We start from the raw sequence: 21,546 nt of genomic DNA on the forward strand, positions 1-21,546 counted from the left end.
CTATGGCGGAAATATCTTAGGACGTAACTTTTCAGTCTGCAGTAACTACCGCCTTCGGAACTATGTAGCTCATCACAGTGAATAAAGCAAGTTAAGGTAGTATAACACCTAGGGATTTTAGTTCAACTTCACTGTAACCTCAATTTTACTATCGTGAGTCAAGTTTGTCGTCAGAGAGTTCTGTATTACACTTGACAGACAGATTCATCTGCCTTCACTCTGTGAATATGGTCAACGCATGAGCAGCAAGGCAGTAATACATCTTTATTTAAGCCAAGTCTTGGATTCAGTCCCAAATGACATAATCCCCCATAAGCTGGGAAATCTGGTCTAGACCACAGAATGTTATGGGGAACACACCTGTTCAGAGAAGTGTAGTCAAAGGATAGTTAAACAGCATTTCACTGTCATCCTGGGGGAACGGAATAAGTCACACTTGGCAGGAGTTGGACCTGGGCCTAGAGCTACTTGACATTTTTATATAACAGATTAGAATATTCGACGGGATTGTTGCAAGGGGTCTGTGTTTTAGGTAAGAGTGAAGCACCAGTTTTTGTACAGCACTACTATCTGTGCCCAGCCATAGTTGGGAGGGGTTCGGTGGAGAAACGAAGGCAGATGAACCAACAATGGTTTGTAGTAATTCAGATCCCTGGTGAAGGAAGCCTGGAAAATGGAGATGGTTGTGAAGGAGGAAGTGGAAAAGAAGAGCTGGGATACTGTGAAGAAAAAATTATCAAAGACTCAGTGATTTCATCAAGTTGGTCCATTTCTACATTGATCCTTTCTTTTTTTTTCTTTTTTTTTTTTTTTTTTGCGGTACGCGGGCCTCTCACTGTTGTGGCCTCTCCCGTTGCGGAGCACAGGCAGACGCGCAGGCTCAGCGGCCATGGCTCACGGGCCCAGCCGCTCCGCGGCATGTGGGATCTTCCCGGACCGGGGCACGAACCCGTGTCCCCTGCATCGGCAGGCAGACTCTCAACCACTGCGCCACCAGGGAAGCCCAATCCTTTCATTTTTTTGCTCATTTATCCATGCATTACTAAGTGCCTACTATGTTGGAGGTACTGCAGCAGGCACATTGGACAAAGCAATGAACAATTGCTTGTTCTTCACTACAGGGAAGTAGGTAGGGCTGAGAAAGGTCTCTCAAAGGTTAAAAATTAGGGATCATGAGAATGATGTTTCTTCTTTCAAGATGGGAGGATTGGGAGAGGGACCCTGGAAATGATTTGTTCTTAGACTTACTGTGTTTGAACAGAGGCCTCTCACAGAGATGAGGAAGAAAAGAGGTGAAGAGTCAGGACTAAGCCTAAAACAATTCAGAGTTACCCACTGGTGGCAAGAACTCTAGGGCCAGATGAGCTTCTTGGGAGAGGGGCTAAGCAGTAGGTCTGAAAGTGAGTCCCTGTGGCGTCGGGTGTGTGGTGCGGCACGGCAGTGCAGCTGATGAAGGAGGAACTAGACACCAAAGGAGGCCATTTCTCTGAAATGCTGTCGACCTAAAGAACCGACAAAGTTGTTAGAGATACACCTAAACTCACTTCTACAAGGTGTACATTTAGGAAGCAAGCCTGTTGAACAGATTGCAACTCACTGGACTCAATAAGAAAATGGTCTGGAGGTAGCACAGCAGAAGTCTTGATAATGTGGAAGAACCAAGTGGTGCCCAAGCAGTTATGTAAACGATCTACTGAGTGCTTTTGTGGGCACGATGGGAATTTCAAGACTTAAAGAGAAGAACATTTGAAACAATTTATGTGTTGGAACCTATAAGATGAAAAGAATTGTAAGTTCTTTAGATCTTTAGGAAAGAAGGCTGAAGGGACAGAATGAATAAGTTGTTAAACAGATGCCTAGTAACTAGGTGCCAGACTCCATAAGAATTCTAAAAATAAAGTGTTTACTTCCAAGGAACCCCAGACTCTGTGTGAGAGATTTTGCTTCCGGCTTGGCCTTGCCACCAGGGTGCTGTAAAATCTAGTTATGTTACATAAGTCAACCCTCTCTCTTCCTATTTGTAAAATACAGAGATTGGCAGATGACCCCTAAGGCCAAAACCTAAAAGAACAAACAACCAAACAAAAATAGGTTATACTATTCATTACTGTTGTAACTTATTAACATTCAAAGATAATCAAGTCTGATTGCTTTGAATGAAAGTCTCACGCGATACCTACAAATCTAGCACATAAAATGAATCTCAAGAGTACTTTGCTTAAGAAACAATCTGCTACTTGACCCCAACATAAAAACATTTCAAAAATAATGATTGAAAAAAAATCGGGTTATGTATACTCCTTAAGATTTGCTTGTTATCTTTGACACAGGTCTCTATTTTAACCGGGGTTCATTTTTTAAAGATTGAATTTGTTTTTCTTGAATCAGTGGCAAAGGGTGACTACCGCCTTCCTGCTGAAGGTTTTTCCCAACACCTTTGCCATGTCTGCCCTCAGGGGATTTTAGATAACAGGCAGCACCGAGTTGGCCCTCTACATTTCGCACCCTCTCCCTGCCACAGCGCTTAGCAGATTGGATGAAAATGTGTCCGCAGAGATTAGATATTCCAGTGACCACGGTGCATTTTTCTGCTCTGAAAGCTATCTCCCGAATCAGCCCTCTACCTCTGGTTTATCGGGAGGAGAGTACAGACAGATAACATCCTTGCGATGTGACCCTGACCTTTGTCAACCTTTGTTAAGGCTTCATCTGAAGTCAGGCCTAATGTTTGTAAACAGGATGTAATTAAGGCTGGGAACTGACAGGGTCTGACATTAAGACAATGCAGAGCTGGCAGGGAATGGTCTGTCAGATGTCAGCTCGCATTGTGTTCTAAGTGCCTTCATAATAATTAGTGTCCTCTGTCTGAAGGAAGTTCAGTCCACTTGGATTAATCTGTCACAGCGTGGAGGCCATCCTTGGGAGGGCAAGTGTTTCCTCTGATAAACCTTAGAACAAGTATGAGAAAAAAAGCAAAGAGACTCAAAAGAAAACTGTCAAAGTCAAGACTGCTGGTGACAGGTGCTGCCTGAAAAATAGAAACAGGAAGTGGGAAAACAGACTGCCACCTCCATATCCCAATCGTGAAGTGAACGCAGGAGTTCAGTGTGATCGGAATTGGCTACAGTCATCCGGGGCCTGCTGGTCTGGGTGTCGTGCGTAGACACAGGAAGATGAGAGTGTTCAGAAAAGCCAGTGCGTAAACATGTTGTTTGGCTCTTGCCCTTAACCAGCACGATGCGCGGGCAGGAGGTTGCCCACCCCCTATAAGAGGATTTAGGCTTAACATGTAATTGATCCAAAGAGACTGAGTCTGCTTTCTGTTACTAGAAGACCTTTGTTGAGCAGCTTCTGGTAGTTGGTACAGTACAAAGTGAGTCAAGAGATGTCGCATCTATCTTCTTGACTTTCTAACCAGGGCACGTGAGCCCGATGCCGACAGGCTACTATCAATAGCCTTTTAAGTCCGCTTGGACTCTTCCTGAATCTCAAAAGTTGCCGTTGAACGTAGGGACTCAGATACTTGTGCACCAGTGTTCAGAGTAGCATTATTAGCAATAGCTAAAAAGGTAGAAACGACCTAAATGCCCATCAGCAAGATGAATGGATACACAAAATGTGGTCTATCTCTACAGTGGAATATTATTCAACCTTAGAAAGGAATGAAATTTTGACACATGCTACAGCATGGGTGCACCTTGAAACAATACGCTAAGTGAAATAAGCCAGACATCAAAGGACAAATAAAGTAGGATTCCACTTATATGGGGTACCTAGAATAGGCAAATGCATCAAGGCAGAAAGGAGAATAGTGGTTACCAGGAGCTGTGGGGAGAAGGAAATGATAAGTTATTGTTTAATGGGTACAGAGTTTCAGTTTGGAATGATGAAAAAGTTCTGGAGATGAATGGTGGTGATAGTTACACATGGAAATGTACCTAATCGTACACTTTAAAATGTACATTTCACAATGTACACTTAAAAGGTTTACAATTAAATTGTACACATAAGAATGGTTAAAATGGTAAATTTTATGTATATTTTACCACAAGATTTTTTTAAAAAGTAGTTATAGAAAAATAGACTCTTTAAGCTAGACGGGCCTTCAGGGCTTCTCTGCTTCAATTATCACATCAGGGAGGTGAGAGGATCCACAGGGTCAAGCCAGGGCTGGTAGTAGAGCCTGCTCCTGACAAGCGGACCATTCACTTTCTAATACCAAATTCTATTCTTATATCCGTGACCCTTTGCTACTCAGCCTTTGGGGGAAGATGAAGCCCTGAGGCATATTAGTAGTTGTTCTCTTTGAGGTTTATCTAAGTGTAGAACTTAGTGACTATTTGTACTTATTTTATAACTTTTAAAGGCCTATATTTGCAAAAGACTCTTCTAAATCTCTTTCAGCTCTGTCACTTGATGTTTCTATGGTTGTATACGGGAAGGATCACAGTAGGTCCAAGTTTAGTTTGTAACTAAAAATAAGACTAAGATTCTTCACCTAAGGCATTGAATTTTTCATTGGCTTCAGTAATAGGTTTAAAAGCTTCCTAATTATCAATGAGACATAAAAGACCACACAATAGGTCCTAGTAGAATAAAGGCCAGAAAGGAATGTTACATCAAAGAGGCCACAACTTTTGAATATATATTTTAGGAAAAAATAATTTGATTTCATTATTTTTCCAGTTGCACGGCTTTCTTAAATTAGAAGATGGTGCTGCTCATATGAATGGTTTCCTCTCAGGTTTATTGTACATAAGGCACTAAACTTATTTATAGGATGAATAGGTGTGGTAAGGGTTGTCAGGAGAGATGTGTGTGTGGGTGTGTGTGTGTTTGTGCGCTCTTCTTTTGCTCATTAACATCCTGAGGAAATTTTTCAGAAACTTAAACTTCAGAAAATAATTCTCTGTCTTCTTTTTTGCCCTCCCACCTTTTTATGAAAGTGAATCTACTATCAAATTCCTCTTTGGGTCATTCATTGATTCACTGTGTCCTACCCCACCCTCACGCCAGATTTTACTGTAGTTGAAGTAATTGATGGCATGTACACAGTGATGAAGTGTAGGAGTGGGAGAAAATGGGGAATACTCAACAAAACACTTCTGGGGTTCTCTTTTCCAGGTCCTCCTGCCATATTTGAAAGTATACAGAGGACTCCATGGGGAGGGACCCTTCTTGAATTGCATGCATATCATATTACTAGTATCCAACATTCCTTAGGAACAGCTAGCATTTACCAAGTACCTATTATGTTCAAAATATTCTTTCATTTATTTTTGGCAACAGTCCCTTAAAAGCTATTTTCTCCATGGATTCAACTGAGATTTAAGAGGCCAAATAACTTTCTCATGGTTACTCATTAAGAAACAATAAAGTTGGGATTTAAACTAAGATTGGACTCTACCCTTTCCATAATGGTAGGCCATTGGTTCTCAGATATAAATGAAAAGAAGGGTAAAAGAAGACCCGGTAAAGCTTCTCTTTTCCTTTCTTCCTTCTTCGTCCTGAAAGCAGACATCTTAATGCAGGAAAGTTAGCTTAGAACTCAACTGATGAGTTCCCTAGTAGGAGGGAGGCCTGTATAACTTTAAGTAGATTGGCATGGAGTAAAGTAGCGGGTACCAGTCTCCTTCAGCCTGACGTCAGCAGTGTTTTCAAAGAGAGGATAGGGACTATCAAATTAAGCTAACAGTAGGTTAATTTTTCATTACCCTGAATTACCTTACTCATTTACTTGTAGGCTCTATCTTAAGACTATCGTTAGTGTAGGAGAAAGAGAAGTTTGCTTTAGTGGCTGGCAAGGGGACAGATCTTTTCAGAAGCACCATTTGAGCTGGAGTGATAAACCATTTTGTACAGGATGACTAGTGCCAACGCTTACACAATTTGTATGGTAGATATTTGACCAAGAGTTTGTATCACTGGCATTGTGATTGAGGCCCATTTTTAATATAATCCAGACAACAAAGAGATGCGTTTCTTATGATGAGTGAAGACAGCAGTTATTTCCTCCCTGATGAAAGACTAGACTTAAACATAGCTTGAGACCCATATGAGGAACAGTTAAGTGGAAGCACATGCAAATTTTAAAAACAAATGGCTTTCCAACTACCACAACCTGGAAGAAGGAGGAGAAGAAAAGAGGCATGGGGGTGGGCACACACACCGTTCACAATCGGAGAAAGGCGAGCCAAACTGGGACCAAGTAATCCCACTTAACCCGGGAACCTTCTTAACTAAATGTAGTATTATTTTTCCAGGGAGTATCCAGCCACCCCCCTAAGGATAGCTGTCATTTGTGGCTATTAGATGAAAGAGGAAATGACAGGGAAGCAGCTTACAGAATTAACTTTGATGCCCTAAATACATTTTTGGGGGGCATGTAAATATATAACCCCTGAAAGAAAAAGGCAGAGCAGAGCATATAAGGCTTTTTTAAGATGGGTAAATCATTTTCTTTTTAAATGAAATTCAGTTTGACTGCATGAAATATGAACAGTAATTAAATGCACAGTCTGTGGGCCTTCCATACTTTAAAGCGCTTTCTTTAAAAAGAAAAAAAAAAAGAGTACTCACCTCAGACAGGCCAATTACCCAAGAATGATGAAGTCAAGAGGAAAGTCGCTACATTTCTTTACTTGAGTGATCACAACCCCAGCCCGTGATTAGTCCCCACGGCACCAGCGGGGATGTGGCAGAGACACTCATGTTGGAAGACTTCAAATAGTCATTTCCTTGGTTAAAATAAAATCTGACTGCACTAAATAGACAGTTTTTAATCTCAATTGGACATCTGAAGATTTCTCAAGCTGTTGTTGGCCGCAGCAGAAACAAATTTTTCTGCTTTGTTGATTAAACCGCTGGTCTCCACCATTGCTTATCGGCCTGCAACGAGCTGTTCTTTTTAATTACAAGTGAGCCACCACGAGAGAGCAATTAACAGCTAGTAATTACTGGGCTCTTCAGAATGGCAACATTTTGCCTTTCATTCCAATTATATAATGGACAAGTGGCTTTTTGATCTTCAAATTAGTGAGCTCTTGTCCTCCTTGTTTGGAGGCAGAATTGGCAGGTTAATGATGGCTTGTGGAGGCAGTCTGTCCTGTGACTGATGGGAGGCGAGAAATGCTGGGAAAGAAGGCAGCAAGAGGCTTTCAAGAACCGAAGTTCTACCTTCATGATAAAGAGGGGAAAGAGCCCTTGTTTTCAGAAGGTTTTGATGAAGAGCAAAAACAGGCTGCCATGGAGCCTCCAGAGAGCGTCATGGACTTCCTTCCCTCCTCTCCTCCAGCAAAAGGTGACCATGTTGTAAAATACGGAAAAATGGAATTAGACCGTGTGATGCTCTGGTATGCCTTTGATAAGGGCATGAAATATTCCACATTGGCAAAAAGAAAAATAGTTGCTCTAGGATTAGGGAAGGATTTTGACTTTATTTAAATGTAACTTCTTTGAGAATCTCAGGGTATCTTGTCCTTGGATACAATAGAATCTTATCTTACTTGATAATTTATTGCCAGATCTGGTATAAACCCTGAGGTTGTTAATAGAGGAAGTTGGACATTTTTGCTTTCCTGTGTCTAATCTCTGCTTTTCATTTAACAGCATAGAGGGGGTTCAACTATATTACAGCACACTCAGCAGTCGGCCAGTTTCTCCCCACACCTCTACCTTATGGGTGTGGCCTCCCATTTGGACCAGTTGTTAGTTGCAGATGCAGAAGTGCAGGTGCAGTCGGCCAGCTGTACTTCCATGTCTTTGTTATATGCTCCTGCTGAGAGTGTGGTAGTTATGGCAGTTTTGTGGCCACAAATCACTATATGGGGGGGCATTCCTTTAGACAATATAAATATTAATAGCATGAAACCCTTGATTTCTGGATACACAAGATCACTCCAAACCTTAAGAGTCAGAATTGACAAATGTTTGCGTCATCATTCACTTGCCATCGCCATCACCATCACTGATAGGATCCTACAGATCTTATTTAGGCAGCCAGGCTGGTTGGTGACGGGAAACATTCTGTTGGGGATGGACTGAAAAAAGTGATGAAAGAAATTTGAGTTTGTGAGTGTGGAATCTGGCTTCTGAGCTCTTTTCAATGGTGTTATATGAATTATAGTATGTGCATGTAATAGCCACGACCTAATCTTTCTGAAAAGTTTTTTCTTTAGGAGGAAGATAGCAATTAATCAAATAGGAAAAATAAGTACATGCACATTTGTTTAAACTCCACTGTAGGACATCTTCATTAAGCACTTTACTGATACAATTCTTGGTTGTTTGATTTTAGTATCCTCATGGGGACAGAACGCCAGATGAAGTGGGGGTAATCAAGCACAGTTGAATCTTCCCCCACCAAACACCAAGTCTGGACAATCCCACCATTAGGTTGTGCAATCACTCAATTAAAAAAGTGTGTTTTTGAGAACCGCTCTCACATTATTGAGCCATCTTGAGCAGGGTGTGCCTTTTGATCTATTTTCAGAGATGGTTGTAAGCTTAAGTCTGTTAGTAACTTGTAGGATTCAATTTTATGATGACTAGACATGAGTAGAGGTTCAATACATAGCTTTAAACAGACTTTTACATATTGAAACAATTGATACTATTACAAGAACGATATTCACCACCATGCCTCATTAGCACTGTGGCCTACATTACAGCACTACTAGATGGTGTTTTGAAATCACACACTTGTCCTTGCCAATACAAATACCATATAGTTTGCCCATGAAAAGTTTTGGATCCAGATGGAAAAAATAAGCCTAGGTGTGTCTCTTTTTTCTTAACTGCTAAAGGTTTTAAAGACATATTCCACGTAACAATCATTTTGCCTTCACAATTGGGCTATGCAGTAATTGTGAAGGGTGGGATATTGAGTTTGAGATGCACATCTGTTAAAAGGGAAATTTTGATTGATATAAGCTAAACTTTTTGGAGAGAAATGTAGTAGGAAGGCAAAGAAATCTAGGAGAGAAAGTGAAGGACCCTTTTCCCTTGTAAACCTGAAAGCAAGATTTCTAGACTTTTTCAAAATGTAAGCCTTTTCTGATATCAAATGGGGTAAATGTTGTCTTTTCAATTATCACAGTATTCAGATTCTCTATTTAACATAGATATCTTGTGATTTTCCAAATTCTGAGTATAGATTTAGTGTTTCTATTGATTATGATTTATGCAGTGCTAGTTATCACAGAGTCCATGATATTACCAACCTTCTCTTTGTCTAAGCCTTTGAAAGGGTAAGACTATATCCTAATGTCTCATTTCAGTGTTTCTAAGAGGATATATGGTATTCATGGAAGTAATTTGGGCTTCAGATTGTAGTTTTATCATTATTCAGTTATATGAACTTGGGCAAGTTATTAACATCTCTAAGTCTCAGTTCACTTATTTTAAACTGAGATATTGGTACTGACCCTGCAATGCTGTTGTGAGGATTTAATAACACTTAATATATATAAAGTGGCCAATAAATTTCCTGACACATGGTAGGCACTCAAAAAATGCTAGCCATTATCACTGTTAGAGTTCTTGATTCACTTAATTTGCTGTATCTTTTTGCTTTTTTTAATATGATGTTTGAATCCAGAAAAGAAGTATTTGGAAAAGTCAGTGAGTAGTAGGCATTATAACCCAATATTGAAGTACAAGGTACAATATAAGGTTTTCCTTATAAAAATCTGGAAGTATTACTGAAGGAAATAGATGGCGTTTCTCTAAAAGTTCTATGAAGATACTTATGGCTATCCAAAATTAGATTATCCTTTGCTTTAAAGTTATTCCTATAGTGATTTTTAAACTTTAAAGCAGTTTAGCCATTGGAAAATGAAACTTCATTTAAAAGTAGTGTTGTATGGGAGACTGACCAAGGTGGCAGAGTAAGAGGACATGGAGCTCACCTCCCCTCATGAACACATAAAAAATAATCTACATGTGGAACAATTCTCACTGAAAACGAACTGGAAACTGGCAGAAAGACTCCTGTACAACCAAGACTATGAGAAAGATACAAAGTAATTGGGTAGGAAGGGAAGAAAAGCAATCCAGTCAGAACCTATGCTCCTGGGAGGGGATTCAGAGGAAAGAGGAGAATATATGAGTGGACATCCACTCTGGGGAGTGAAGGATGAGAGCCACAGATTGGGTGTCCCAGTCCTGGGGTCCTATCTGGGGGAGATGAGAACCACTGGCTGGTTAAAGGACCACTGGGACTAACCGGAGGGCTGTGGGAAGCCTGTACTCCACTCATGAGGAACTGGCTTGCTCTGGAGGCAGGGTAGAGAAAGGACTGCTCTAGAGGCTACTGGGTTTCCTGCAGCAGCCTCACCTGAGGTGTGTGTCCCAGCCCAAGCAGAGTGAGCACTCTGGCCCCCTCCATCTCCAGCCCCACCCCCTACCAAGGTGATAGCTGCCAGCACACCCTGAGGAAAGATGTGACTTGTGTCCATCTCAAATCTAGCTCTCCCATCAAAGGGATTGGGCAGTGTCTGTATAGGGACACTCCCATGTAAGTATATGCCTTTAAAACCACAACAGGTAACTGTTCCACTTAAATTCATAGAAGCAGAGAAAGTTAAGCAAAATGAAAAAAGAAACTGCTCTCACTTGAAAGAGCAAGAGAGAACCTCTGAAAAAATAAATAATGAAACAGAAATAAACAATTTACCAGATAAAGAGTTCAAAGCACTAGTAATAAAAATCTTAACTGAATTAGGGAAAAGAACACATGTACAGAGTGAAAATTTTAACAAGGAACTAGAAAATATAAAAAAGACACAATCAGAAATGAAGAATTCAATAGCTGAAATAAAAACACACTAGAAGGAATGAATAGCAGACTAAGTGATACAGAAGAAGGCATAAGTGGTCTGGAAGATAGAATAATGGAACTCACCCAATCAGAACAGCAAAAGGGAAAACCAATTACAAAAATGAAAACAGTCTAAGATATCTCAGGGATAACTTTAAGTGTACCAACCTTTGCATTATAGGGGTCCTAGAAGGAGAAGAGAGAGAAGGTTTCGAAAATGTATTTGAGGAAAGTATGGCTGAAAACTCTCCAAATCTGAAGATGGAAATAGATATCTAAGCACAGGAAGCACAGAGGGTCCCAAACAAGATGAACACAAACAGACCCACACCAAGACATATCGTAATTAAAATGGCAAAAGGTAAAGATAAACAGAGAATTCTAAAGGCAGCAAGAGAAGAACAAAGAGTCATATACAAGTGAATCTCCATAAGGCTATCAGCTGATTTCTCTGCAGAAACTTTGCAGGCCAAAAGGAAGCGGTATGTTATATTCAATGTGCTGAAAGGGCAAAATCTGCAAACTAGGGTACTCTACCCAGCAAGATTATCATTTAGAATTGAAAGAGAGATAAAGAGCTTCTTGGACAAGCAAAAACTAAAAGAGTTAATCAATAGTAAACCTACCCTAAAAGAAGTGTTGAAGGGTCTTCTCTAAGTGGAAAGGAATTTCTAGGAAAGGAAAAAATCCCACTAGGAAAGGCAAATATACAGTAAGAATTGAGGATCAACCACTGGAATAAGCCAGTACAAAGGTTAAAAGACACAAAATTATAAAAGCAACTATAACTACAATAAACAGGGATAAACATGAAGATGTAGAATATGACATGAAAAACACAAAATGTGGGGGTGGAGAGTAAAAAATGTATATCTTTTAGCATTTGAACTTAAATGACTACCAGTTTAAAACAAGTAGATGTAGTTATAGATCAAAGTTTCTGAACCTCATGGTAACCACTTATCAAAAACCTACAATAGATACACAAAAATAAAAAGAAAGGAACATAAGCATACTACTAAAGAAAACCATCAAACCACACGGGAAGAAAGAAGAAGAAGAAGAAGGAAGAGGAGGAGGATGAGAAGGAGAAGAAGAGATTCATTTCAGAACAAAGACACACACAGACTGAAAGAGAGGGGATGGGAACAGGTATTTCATGCAAACAGAAATGACAAGAAAGCAGGGGTAGCAATATTTGTATACTTTTCTGACAAAATAGACTTTCAAACAAAGGCTATAACAAATAACAAAGAAAGGCATTATATGACAAAAGGATCAATACAACAAGAGGATATTACACTTCTTAACATATATGTACCCAATACAGGAACACCTAAATATATAAAGCAAATACTAACAGACATAAAGGGAGAAATTGACAATAATACAATAAGAGTAGGGGACCTTAACACCCCACGTACATCACTAAGCAGATCATCCAGACAGAATATCAATAAGGCAACTGTGGTTTTAAATGACACAATAGACCAGATGGTCTTAATAGATATCTACAGCATTAAATCCAAAAACAATAGAATACACATTCTTTTCAAATGCATATTGAATGTTCTCCAGGATAAATCACGTGCTAGGTCACAAAACAAGTCTCAAGAAATTTAAGAGGATAGAAATTATATCAAGCATTTTTTCTGACCACAATGGTATGAAACTAGAAATCAATTACGGAAAGAAAAATGGAAAAAGAACAAACGTGTGGAGATGAAACAACATGCTACTAAAAAATGGGTCAGTTGACCATTTCATTGACCAATGGGTCAAAGAAGAAATCAAAGAGGAAATCAGAAAATACCTTGAGACAAATGAAAATGGAAACATACTTGAAAAATCTATAGGATGCAACAAAAGCTATTCTAAGAGGGAGGTTCATAGAGATACAGGTCTTCCTCAAGAAATGAGAAAGATCTCAAATAAACCACGTAACCTACCACCCAAAGGAATTAGAAAAAGAAGAATAAACAAATCCTAAATTCAGCCAAAGGAAGGAAATAATAAGATCTGAGAGGAAATAAATAAGACAGAGATTAAAAAAAATAGGAAAGATCAATGAAACCAAGAGCTATTTTTTTTAAAAAGATAAAATTGATAAACTTTTAGCCAGACTCACCTAGAAGAAAAGAGAGAGGACCTAAATAAACAAAATAAGAATTGAAAGAGGAGAAATAACTGACACCACAGACATACAATCATAAGAGAATACTATGAACGGTTATGTGCCAACAAACAGGACAATGTAGAAGAAATGGAAAAATTTCTAGAAACATACAGCAGCCAAGTCTGAATCAAGGAGAAACAGACAATTTGAACAGACTGATCACTAGAAGTGAAATTGAATTTGTAATAATAATAAAAAAAACTACCAGCAAAAGTCCAGGACTAGACAGCTTCACAGGGAAATTCTACCAAACATATAAAGAGTTAATACCTATAAAATTTAACAGGATGGAACACTCTCAGATTCATTTTAAGAGGTGTCCATTACCTGATACCAAAACCAGACAAAAACACTACAAAAAAAAAAAAAAAAAAGAAAATTACAAGTCAATATCCCTGATGAATATAGATACAAAAATCCTCAACAAAATATCAACAAACTGAATGCAACAATATATAAAAAGGATCATACCCCATGATCAAGTTGGATGTATTCCAGGGATGCAAGAATGGTTCAATATTTGCAAATCAATCAATGTGATACATCATGTTAACAAAAGGAAGAATAAAAAATCACATGATAATCTCAATAGATGCTGAAAAAGCATTTGACAAAAGTCAACAGTTATTCATGATAAAAACTCTCATCAATGTGTTCATAAGTAGCACTATTTACAATAGTCAAGATACATAAGTGACCCAAGTGCCCATCAACAGATGAATGGATAAAGAAGATGTGGTTTATGTACAGTGGAATATTACTTAGCCATAAAAAGAATGAAATTCTGCCATTTGCAGCAACGTGGATGGACCTGGAGAATATTATGCTTAGTGAAATGTCAGACATAGAAAAACAAATACTATATGATATCACTTGTGTGTGGAATCTAAAAAATAAAACAAATGAAGGTATATAGCAAAACTGAAACAGACTCACAGATGTAGAAAATAAACTAATGGTTACCAGTGGAAAGAGGGAAGGAGGGAGGGGCAAGATAGGGGTATGAGATTAAGAGATACAAACTACTCTATAAAATGGATAGGCAACAAGGATATACTGTATAACACAGGAAATTATAGCAATTATCTTGTAATAACTTTTATGGAGTAATAATCTGTAAAAATACTGAATAACTGCTGTATACCTAAAACTATTGATAATATAATATTATAACTCAATTATACTTCAATAAAGGAAGTGTTGTATGATCATCTTGATCTTTGTGGCAGAGTGCAAAGAACACTGGATTAGGAGTCATGAGGTCACCACTCTCTTGCTTATTGAACAACCTGGGAAAATCACTTAACATTTCTGCATTTCAGATGCTTCATGTGTAAAGGGGTATTTCATGGTTCTCTGGTTGGAAGCAACAGGGTTATCTGTCTTTGTTCCTCTGCTCAAGATTCAGATTCACAGGAGGGACCCCAAAGTTTGGCCTAACTTGGTTACCATGCCAACTTCTAGGAAGGGAATGGGCTTCTGAGTCCGGTTCCATGTCTGTCCAATGGGTAAAAGGTAAATCCTCAGAAGGAAATCGGAGCACTATAGGAAAGAGAAGTAGGCCCTGGGTTGTAAGATAACAACAGATGTCAACTGAGGATCATAAATGATGCTGCTTTTCCTACAATTTGCGAATGTTACATTATGTGACATATGTGGTAATGCTTAGTAAAGTCTAATGCACCTGGTAGTATTATTGTCATTGGGTAGTGATATTATATTAGTGATACAGACCTTGAATTTGTAAGTGGCTGACCCAGCAATCACACTATTTAGTTACTTCTGAATAGCATGATATCCTTAAACATAATTTTACATTAAAAAATAAAAGTTTGAGTATAGTCATGAAAACCAGTCTTTCTAATTAAAATCCTGATCATTGTCTCTTTGAGGATCAGAGAAACTCCAGCTAACCCTAATGAGTTCTAAGGTATCCATCAAAAATGAGTAAATCCTTTGTTAGATTTTAAACAATGAAAGTAGGTAAGTGACCAGTCTGATCATTAAAAATCTTGCCAGTGGCATAAGTGGGAATGTTTTCATCTTGTTAACAATAGACTTGCTTCTTGAACCAGATATGGTAATAGGAATTTGTAGAAATGGCACTTAAAGTTTTTATTTGCAGGCTCCAAATAAGTATTCCAAAGCTGGGTAAAAACATGGCCTTTAATAAGAGACTTTTCTTTCTTTCTTTTTTTTAATTAGTGAGGATAAAAATATTAAGTAGATCATCACTATAATTTGAGTGTAAATGCTTTTAGTAATTTTATTAGAAAATTCAGTAGCAATGTTTTCCAATATTATTTTTTAAAATTAGATGTCTCTTTTCTGGTCTTTAGCCCTTGTGGTATAATAAAATAAATATGAGATACAGGAAATCGGAAGTCTGTTAATGTTCATTACATTATACAGAGTCACGTAGAATGGAATGATTAATATGCTTGACTCAACCCAGGCATGCATATTCAAACTTTAAGCAAACCTCCAGATTACTCAGTTATTATTGGAAATTTGAGAATAACACTTCTGAATGAGTGTTTTTATGGAATCAGGAGGGGCCTAATTGTGTAGGTACTTTAATATAGGCCTTAACAGAAAGAGAAGTAAATTATACTCCTGAAGATTCCATGGACAAATTGATTGATTTTATAAAAGTCTGGAAAATGACCAAATTTAACTTAATTTTTGTTTCAATGAAGAATAAATTGATTTTCCTTGGACTATTAGAACTTTTCTTTAGTCCCTTTGGGCCTTTATTATTTTATCAAATGTTTTATGTGTGAGTGGAAGAGATTAGTTTATATAATCAGATTTAGCCCTGTTTTTTATAAGCAACATGTTATATAATCTCACATTATGCTACGTGTTGACTTTTGGTTAGGTGAATAATTAAACCTAATATCTACACAATTAAAACTACTTGTATATTGGATGAATTACGTAGGGCTTTAGAAGCTTTCTTTAAAATTATATAATGCTTATCAATTGAATCCTTATAAAGATGGATTCATGTGGAAAGTTTATAATTTTAAAACATTTATTTTGCCTGATGATAAAGCAATATAAAATAATACATGTTGATTACAGGGAGTATTAGAAAGTTTGGAAAAGAAAATGTCATCCACTATCATGTCATTCAGAAGCAAATACCATTTTTATTTTGAAGTATTCAAAATGCTAATTTTGAATTGAGTTTTTTCTCTATATGTATTTACTTTTTTTTTTTTTTTTTTTTTTTGCGGTACGCCGGCCTCTCACTGTTGTGGCCTCTCCCGTTGCGGAGCAACAGGCTCCGGACACGCAGGCTCAGCGGCCATGGCTCACGGGCCCAGCCGCTCCGCGGCATGTGGGATCTTCCCGGACCGGGGCACGAACCCGTGTCCCCTGCATCGGCAGGTGGACTCTCAACCACTGCGCCACCAGGGAAGCCCTATATGTATCTACTTTTAAAATATAGTTTTGTCTATTGGTTTAGACATGAACAGCTCTCATCTGTGTACATTATTCAGAAGCTGAATAATTAACAACTTGTTGACATTTTTAAAAGGACGATTAGAAAATACTCATCAAACTTAGAGAAGATAGAGGAATGTGAACCTATTATATTGCCTAATTCACTGCTATCGTGGAATACACAGCCAGTGTCAGTGACGCTGTCAGTGACAGTGTCATTGACTTTTATTGTGTGGTCCTTTATCTAGTTTTATTTTACTTTCAGATATGTCTTCTAACAGTTTCCATTGGTAAGCTTTGTGATCTAATAAGTAGTTTTTCCTAATGTTTTTATTTAGTTATTTTAAGCCTCATGTCCTTAATCTATTGTCAAATTATTAAATATTATTTTAAAAACTATAAACTGTGAATGATTGATTACAGTGCTGTCTGATTTCAAAATTTTACACTGTTCCTTTACTGACAGTAAAGTCAAATCTGTAGTTTTAAGATGTTTTGTCTCCATAGTAAATGGCCCTAGAAGATCAGAGGGGAGAGAACCTTAGAAAAACTCTGTATTTTTATTCCTGTTTTTCCTCTACTGGCTATGCTACACTTAACACACATTATAATTTTTTATTTTTCTAAAGAAATCGCTATTTAGTATTGCTAACATCCTCCTATGAAAGATAAGGACTTTTGTACTTTTTAGAACATCCTTCTGATCTCTCTCATGGCCTAGCCATCAACCTGCAGCTCTCTTGTTATTATTTTCTAGAAAGTTAGTTGTAGTTTTTTTTTTTTTAAGATGTATCAGCATGTCTTGCTGACTTATTTGCTCACTACTGTTTTTTGCATCTCATTCTTTCCTTTTTCCCCTCCCTAGGTTCAAGTATGTAATTTAATACTTCTTTCAGCAATAATTCATGAATAGTTAACTATTTTAGTTCTGGTATATCTGGAAATATCTTTTTCTTGCCCTCTCCCTTGAAAGTTGGTTTGACTGAATATGGAATCCTGGTTCAGTTATTTTGTCTCGATACTTTGAAAATGCTTCTCTGTTCTCTTTTAGCAGCTCTGGTTGTTGAGAAGACAATTCTGTCATCCTGATTATTCTCTTTTTTGGGTAATCTGTCTTTTCCTCTCTGAAAACTTGTAAGATTTTTCTTTTTATCATTGATCTTTTGAAGTTTCACTACAATGTCTTTGGGTTTGGATTTTTCTTTTTTGATACTGTTTGTGACTCTTTCAAGTGTTTATGTCTTTTTTTGATTCTGGAAAAATTTCCGCCGTTATCTCTTCAGATATTGCCTCTCTTCTGTTCTCTTTTTTCTGGTATATATACATATATACGTAAATATATGTTTAAATGTATATATATTCATATATATATTTGTGTATATATTCATATATATATTCTCATACCTATTAACTTCTTTTTATTTCATTCTCTATCTCTTTACAGTCTGTGAGATTTATTCAGTTTCATAATGGAGTTCACTAATTTTCTCTTCAGCTTTATCTAGTTTACATTTTAGCCCATATATTGGACTTTTTATTTCATATTTTCCATTCCAAGATTTCCAGTTGAGAATAGTTTTTCATAGCTATTGTTCTGTTTCATACCCTACTTTTGTTTCATTGATGTTAATCCTCATTTTCCTCTTTGAGAATTTTAAGCATCATTATTTAAAAGTTCTTTTCGCATTGCTTATTTATTTCTATTTACTTGTGTAAGTTGTCCCTTCTATTGAGCTTATTGTCTCTTTCGGTGCTGATTTTCTCTTGAGAATTTAGTTTTTAAGAGCTCATCCTGAGTGGGAATTTTCTTCAACACATTCCTTGCTATATGGAAATTCACAGTTGCCTCAGTTGAACCAGGTCTTGTGATACTGTGAATAAAATGATTTTACCCTCTGTTCAGAGGGTGGGAATGCAGTTATAACTCTGGCTTCAATTGGGTGCTTGGTTCATGTGTGGAGCATGTTCAGGCCCTTTCCTCAATGCTGAAGCACAATCCTTACAATTCATTTTTGGCCATAACCCAGACAAAGACCCTTTATTGTTGTAGATTTCCTTTTTTTTAAATGGGCCATGGAAAACTTTCTTTCTTGCTTTTGAACAGGATCGTGCTTTCAAATATTTCAAAAATAGTTATCCATTACTTCTCATATTTGAACAGGAACAATTTTAGCATGTGTTTACACGGCCATCTTGGTCTGTTATCTTTCATGGGATTTAAAGATAAATTTTATTTTGGATAGACATTTTCCATGAAGGTAAAATACGTTTTTACTGAATCTTCTTTATTAATTCAGGATATGATATGTTCAAATTACACTAAACTGAAATAGAAGAAATAGTTGGGATCATCGGGACAAATTGTATATTTTGGCACCCTGAACTTCAAACTTCCTTAGATTAAACATTCATGAAGAAGAATCAATAGAGAAAACTTTTATAATATCTTAAGGAATAGAAATAAAGGGCATAGTCAGTTGAAATCTGAAAGAGATTTTAAAAATCTAGACAGCAGAAGACATAAAATAGTAACTCTTCTTTATCAGCTGATTTACCAGTAGTGATTCAAACATTTCAGAGGGCACAAACAATATATGGGGAACCTTGGCTTAAGGCACAAAACAGAACAAAACAAAACAAAACAAAACAAAACCTCTCTTTTGGACTTTATTCAGTAAATAGCAAGTTAGTTGCTAAGGCTTGCATGTGGAATTTTTCTACTCATTCACTCAACAAACACTTTGGCCTCATATGAGTTGAAGTTAAACTTTATTTAGACATAATGGGGAGCCATTGGAATGTCTAAAATGTGAAGAGATACAATCAGAATTATGCTGTAGGATGTTTACTTTGGCAAAGGTATGCAAGATGAATTGTAACAGAGAAACACTGAAAATTTAGAGAACTAGTTAGTGAGCTATTATTGCAAAAGAAACATTGGAAGTAAATAATCAGAACATGGACTAGGTTGTGGCAGTAGGAGTAGAAAGAACAGCTTAGCAAGGGAAGAGTCAGCAGGACTTGGTTGCTGACTGTATGTGGGAAATATGGAGGCAGAGAAGTAAGGTATGAATTGGGGGATGGGGAGAGCAATGCTGCTGAGAAAGAGCTGCAAAATCAGACTGCATGGGATCAAGGAAATAAAGATTCTGCCCATTTTAATGTGATGTGAATTCATAGACTCTGTTTTGGGGGCGATCAGTGGCAGTGAAAAGGAGAGAAATTGTGTAATAGTTTTAATGGGTGGAGGGCCAAAATCTTTCTTAAAGCTTATGCATGATTGGTCGTGTTTTAGGGAATATAGTCTATTTTATGTGGGTCCCCAAGAAGACTTTTCAGTTGTCGTCACAGTTGCCTGTAAATATTTATTGTTCATTACTGTATGTTTAGAAAATGGAACCAAGAAAAAGCCATTATTTTCCTTCTGACTGTCACATGATTTGGATTTTCCACTGCAGTTCAACCAAAAGTCAGATTGGGATTTTAGGAATGAACCAAGTCGTGGAAACACTTAGGTGCAGCCATGTTCTGGGGGAGGCTTTATGATGGAGATGGAATCAGATACTGAATGAAAGAATTTGGAGTCACTGCAGGGTTATCTCCAGCCTGAGGGGAAATGACCAGTCAGGAAGGGCATTGGCATGAGAAGCTGGAGTGGCAGCTTGCCGATAACCCTCAGAAGAGCTACATGCTCTTTAAGGAAGTAACAGGATCACCTTCCTGCAAAAACACGTTAATCTGACAATTCACTTGATCTCAAATGATGTATGGCTAATGGTGATCCTACAAAAAATGAGGCAGCTTTAGCAAATTTGAGAAAATCCCTCTTTCAGGTTGCAAACGCCACAAATGTTTTATAACTGAAGCCCCCAGCCAAGGGATAATAATAATTTCCATATGCACCTCTGGTTCTAACATGGGAATATATTTCCAGAGATGGGTGTGGTGTCTCTCTTCAAGGGAATATTTAAGGTGCGTAGAGGCGACTGCTTATCTGCTGAATTCCAATTGACTCCTGTTAGACTCTACAGATCCCCGATGTGTTTTCATCCATGAGATATTCGGCCATTGGCCACGACAGCATTTTCTTTGCTCTCTGCTTTTCCCATGACCACTGTGCTTTATCTTGTTTGAAGAGGCACTCACATAGTAATTGCATATCCAAGGGAACAGCTTTTTGTGTCCCCCTTTGGTTTTGATGTTCATGACTTGCACCTGTAGTCAGTTCCTTTTCTGATAGTGTGTTGATGCTTACTATGTGCTAGGTGCTGTTCTCACCAAATACTCACATCACTTCTATGATGTAGTTCTATTCTTGTCTCAGAGCCTTAAAGAGGAGTCCTACGTTGCTGAAATTTCCCAGCTTATAAGTGGTTGGCCACCAATCACTGCCACTGTGCCATACTGCTTCCCATGAGTACAAGCTGGCTAATGGCTTTGAAACTGAAGAGATTCTGCTAATGATTGGTTTAGAGTTCCGACTGTGAAAACAGTATTCAAACTACCAATATAGTCAGGATGGGGCTGCTTAGCTTCTTTTGGAAAAGCCATGGAAAAAATGAATATTGGTGATACAGTGGACATACCCTGGCTTCTCCGTCTTTCATAGGTACTTGATTCCTAGTAGCACTTCTCTACAATTAAAAAGCTATTTCCACTCAAGAAACAACCAACCTTTAGAAAAATGTCGTCCCTTCTTTCTATTCCCTAAAGGAACCAGACACTGGTTTGCACTAAAAAGGCATCCATATAAAATACAGACTCTAATTGTGACTTAGAATATTTTACTGAATTATAGTATGTTTAGAAATAATCACAAAGGCATAAAAACTTAAGTGAGCATCATATTTGTGTTGAAATTTACCATACAATTGAACTATCTGCTCCTCCATCCCTGGCCCCGCCCCCATATACATTTATATTCTGTAGTGATGAGATTCTACCTTTTCCACCATCCAGGCTTATCAAAGCTATAAACTGGTCACATAATTCACAGAAGCTTAAAGATACGTGGCAAATTTGGATAGGGTCCAGGGGAGAGCAATGAAAATGATTAACGGGTTGGAAAACAGCACTGATGAAAAAAGATGAATGGAAT

At 37.7% G+C, this 21,546-nt stretch overlaps 1 protein-coding gene across 6 annotated transcripts in view; it reads left to right on the plus strand.

Moving 5' to 3' along the window:
- The window catches only part of MECOM (MDS1 and EVI1 complex locus), a 568,172-nt gene that overhangs the window by 143,179 nt on the left and 403,447 nt on the right, over positions 1 to 21,546 (plus strand). The window lies entirely within an intron of this gene.

Source organism: Leucopleurus acutus (genome assembly GCF_964270905.1).
Source record: "Leucopleurus acutus genome assembly, chromosome: 5".
In the NCBI taxonomy this organism is placed as follows: Eukaryota; Metazoa; Chordata; class Mammalia; order Artiodactyla; family Delphinidae; genus Leucopleurus; species Leucopleurus acutus.